Raw genomic sequence first — 5053 nt, 5'->3', positions numbered from 1 at the left:
ACTAAACTAAGAGAATCAATAACACTATTTTAATTCTAAGTTCCTATAGATGCCAATCACTCTGAGCTTCAATGGATGAAGTGAGATGCCAAAACTGTTCGGAAACAAAAAGCTACTAGTCCCGCTCATTTAATTAGAATCTGAGCTTCACTCAAAAAAACTCTGAGATATTATTGCTTCTTGACTCATTTGTATTCTATTTTATTTTTCTAGTTGCTTGGGGACAAGCAACAGTTTAAGTTTGGTGTTGTGATGAGTGGATATTTTATACGCTTTTTGGGGTTAATTTCATATAGTTTTTAGTATGTTTTAGTTAGTTTTTAGTTTATTTTCATTAGTTTCTAGGCAAAATTCATATTTCTGGACTTTACTATGAGTTTGTGTGTTTTTCTGTAATTTCAGGTATTCTCTGGCTGAAATTGAGGGAGCTGAGCAAAAATCTAATCCAGGCTGAAAAAGAACTGCTGATGCTGTTGGATCCTGACCTCTCTGCACTCGGAATGGAATTTCTGGAGTTACAGAAGTCCAATTGACGCGCGTCCAATTGCGTTGGAAAGTAGACATCCAGGGCTTTCCAACAATATATAATAGTCCATACTTTGCTCAAGGATAGACGACGTAAACTGGCGTTCAACGCCAGTTTCATGTTGCAGTCTGGCGTCCAGCGCCAGAAACACGTTACAAGTTGGAGTTCAACGTCAGAAACAGGTTACAGCCTGGCGTTTAACACCCAAAACAGCCCAGACACGTGAGAAGCTTTAGTCTCAGCCCCAGCACACATCAAGTGGGCCCCAAAAGTGGATTTCTGCACTATCTATCATAGTTTAATCATTTTCTGTAAACCTAGGTTACTAGTTTAGTATTTAAACAACTTTTAGAGATTTATTTTTTATCTAATGACATTCTAGATCTGAACTTTGTACTCTCTGACGGCATGAGTCTCTAAACTCCATTATTGGGGGTGAGGAGCTCTGCTGTGTCTCGATGAATTAATGCAAGTATTTCTATTTTCTATTCAATCACGCTTGTTCCTATCTAAGATGTTCATTCGCGCCTTATTATGATGAATGTGATGATCCGTGACACTCATCACCATTCTCAACTTATGAATGTGTGCCTAACAACCACTTCCGTTCTACATTAGATTGAATGAGTATCTCTTGGATTCCCTAATCAGAATCTCTGTGGTATAACCTAGAATTCATTGGCAGCATCCTTGAGAATCCGGAAAGTCTAAACCTTGTCTGTGGTATTCCGAGTAGGATTCTGGGATTGGATGACTGTGACGAGCTTCAAACTCGCGAGTGTTGGGCATAGTGACAAACGCAAAAGGATAGCAAATCCTATTCCAGTATGATCGAGAACCTACAGATGATTAGCCATGCGGTGACAGCGTATCTGGACCATTTTCACTGAGAGGAAGGATGGTAGCCATTGACAACGGTGATCCACCAACACACAGCTTGCCATAGGAGGGACGTGCGTGCGTGAAGAAGAGGATAGGGAGAAAGCAGAGATTCAAAGGACAAAGCATCTCCAAAACTCCAACATATTCTCCATTACTGCATAACAAGTATTATTTGTGTTCTGCCCTTTTACTTTTTACAATTCAAACTAAAAATTATTATTGATATTATATCCTGACTAAGAGTTACAAGATAACCATAGCTTGCTTCAAGCCAACAATCTCTGTGGGATCGACCCTTACTCACTAAGGTATTACTTGGACGACCCAGTGCACTTGCTGGTTAGTTGTGCGAATTTGTGAAGAATTGTGATTTCCAATTTCGTGCACCAGTCCACATCCGTCCACATGTCGCGCTGCAACTTTTCCACTCTGACCCGATGACACGCGCATTGACCCGACCCGGTCCGCTTGGCTGACCCGCGAGCTTCCTCCTCCAGTTATCCGCTGCCACGTGTTGCTGACGTATTTCCTTCCGACGCTGCCAGGTGTCCCTCTTAGCTGATGTGGCTGCTGACGTGGCCGCTGACGTGGCTACTGACGTGGCAGACAGTGGGACCCTCCATAAGATTTTTTGGTGAGCTCTTTCCGATTCTGCACTCCGATTTTTCCTTTTCTGCTCCGAAATTGCTATTTTTTCTCCTCTCTTTGATCTTTGTGACTACTATCATAGAAAAGCCAGATGTTTTTGCTGCCACAGACAGAAAGGGTAAATTCTGTCGAAATTGTAATCATTTTGGGCACCTCTTCTCTGACTATCCTTCTGTTGAATGTCGCACATGCTACCAGAAAGATCATATTAGCTACCATTGTTCACAGCTGTTCTGCCATTACTGGAAGCTCTCGGGACATTTAATTATTGCCTGTCCTACTCATCCACCACGTCCTGATCCACTCAACCCGTCTCCTGTCTCTCTATCTTATATTACATCTCTTCTTCAGCGTCTTCTCTCTGTTTCTGGTAATACCCCTGCTACTTTTTCGACCCCTTCAGGTAATTCTAAATGGTACTTTGACTCGAGTTGCTTTAATCACATGTCTCCGTTGTGTAATATTTTCTCGTCCTTATCTACCACTACAAATGGACCTTCTGTTAATACTGCAAATGGCTCCCTCCTGCACGCAACACACAAGGGTTCTATATCCCAGTCAACTCTTAATCTTCCTAATACTTATTATATTCCCAAATTAAACTTTAATCTTATTTCTGTTGGTCAACTTGTTGATCTGGGTTTTGAAGTCACTTTTTCCGTTTCTGATTGTCGTGTACAGGATCCTCGAACGGGACAAATCATCGGGACTGGACGTAAGGTCAGAAGGTTGTTTAAACTCGAGAATCTTCATATTCCTCCTGTACCAAATCTCTGTGCTGCTTCTTCTCCCTCCACCCTTCACTTATGGCATCAACGTCTTGCCCACACCTCCTTAGGAAAACTGTGTCCTCTTGTGTCTCAGGGTGTTTTAGGTCAGGTTCCAAATGAGTCTTTTGATTGCATTTCTTGCCAAACTGGCAAACAACCTGCTTTATCTTTTCACAATAATTCATCTTTTGCTTGCTCTCCTTTTAATCTCATTCACTCTGATGTTTGGGGCCCCGCTCCCACTGCCTCTATGGGCTCGATACTTTGTCGTTTTTATTGATGATTATTCTCGTTTTACTTGGGTTTATTTGATGACTAATCGCCATGAGTTACCTCAGATCTATATCAACTTTGCTACTATGATTAAAACTCAGTTTTCCAAGGTAATTAAGGTTTTTCGACGTGATAATGCTATAGAATACCGTGATTCCAAACTTTTAACCTTTCTTGCAGAACAGGGTACTTTGTCTAAGTTTTCTTGTCCTGGTACGTCTCAACAAAATGGTAGAGCTGAACGCAAAAACCGTCACATTCTTGACTTTGTCCGTGCAATACTTCTTTCTTCTTCGTGTCCTAAGCGTACTTGGGGTGAAGCTGTTCTTACTGCTGTTCATGTTATCAATAGACTCCCTTCTTCTGTTCTTGGTAATGTTACTCCCTTTGAGCGTCTTTATCATACCTCCTCAGATTATAGTTCTCTTCGAGTTTTCGGTTGTGTATGTTTTGTTCATCTTCAGCCTCATGAACATAGTAAACTTGAACCTCGGGCTCGTATGTGTTGTTTCCTTGGTTATGGCACTGAACACATGGGTTATCATTGTTGGGATCCTCTCTCTAAACGTATTCGTATATCTCGTCATGTTGTCTTCTAGGAGCATCACATGTTTTCTCGGTTCTCATCCTTTGAGTCCATTCCAACTACTCAGTCACCTTTGTTTACTAACCCCAATGTTGATCTTTTTCCTAGTGATGATTCTACAGATTCTATCTCGAGTGACCCTCCATAGCCTTCTGTTTTTCCGCCTTCTCCATCTCTCGATGATTCCAGACCGAACGATGATCCTGCTCCTACCGTCATGCCTCCTCCTCCCACTCGTTCTTCTAGGGTAAGGAATCCACCTCCTCATCTTCTTGATTATCATTGTTTTTCTACCATCCTTCATCAACATGAACCTAAGTCATTCAGAGAAGCCTCCACAAATCCAAATTGGCAACAAGCAATGCGAGAGGAAATACAGGCACTTGAAAAAGCACACACTTGGGATTTGGTTAATCCTCTTTCTGATCAGAAAGTTGTGGGCAGTAGATGAGTATAAAAGATCAAGACTCGCTCTAATGGCTCTATTGACTATTATAAGGCCCACTTGGTTGCTCAAGGTTGTATGCAAGAGTATGGTATTGATTATGAAGAGACTTTTGCTCCTGTCGCTCGTCTTACGTCTGTTAGAGCTCTTCCTTCCATTGCCGCGGTTAAAAAATGGTCTCTCAGTCAGATGAATATGAAGAATACATTTCTTAATGGGGATTTAAAAAAGAAAGTCTATATGAAACCACCTCCGGGATATCCTTGTCCTTCTAGTAAGGTTTGTCTCCTTTGCAAGGCACTTTATGGACTTAAGCAAGCTCCCCGTAAATGGTTTGACAAGTTCAGCACTACCATATGCAGTCTTGGTTTTACTTCTAGCCCTCATGAGAATGCCCTCTTCATTCGTAAAAGCGAACGTGGAGTTGTTCTTCTACTTTTATATGTTGATGACATGATCATTACTGGAGATGATGTTGATGGTATCTCTGATCTCAAGGCCTCACTTCACCGTACCTTTGAGATGAAAGATCTTGGTTTTCTCAGCTATTTTCTTGGTCTTGAGGTTATTTCCACCGATGATGGCATCTATCTCTCTCAGGCTAAGTATGCTTCAGATCTTCTTGCTCGTGCTGAAATTACAGATAGTCGTACTGAGTCTACTCCTCTTGAGCCTAATGTTCAATTTACCCCTATGGATGGCATTATTTTGGATAATCCGACTCTCTATCGATAGTTAGTTGGAGGTCTCGTCTACTTGACTGTCACCCGACCAGACATCGCCTATCCGGTTCATGTACTTAGCCAGTTCTTGTCAGCTCCTCGTACTACTCACTATGCGGCAGTTCTAAGCATTCTTCGCTACGTCAAAGGCACTCTATTTCATGGCCTTTATTTTTCTGCCCATTCCTCTTTGTCTCTTCA

The sequence above is a fragment of the Arachis ipaensis genome, chromosome B10 (genome assembly GCF_000816755.2).
Source record: "Arachis ipaensis cultivar K30076 chromosome B10, Araip1.1, whole genome shotgun sequence".
NCBI lineage: Eukaryota > Viridiplantae > Streptophyta > Magnoliopsida > Fabales > Fabaceae > Arachis > Arachis ipaensis.
Note: the sequence above shows the minus strand (reverse complement) of the source record.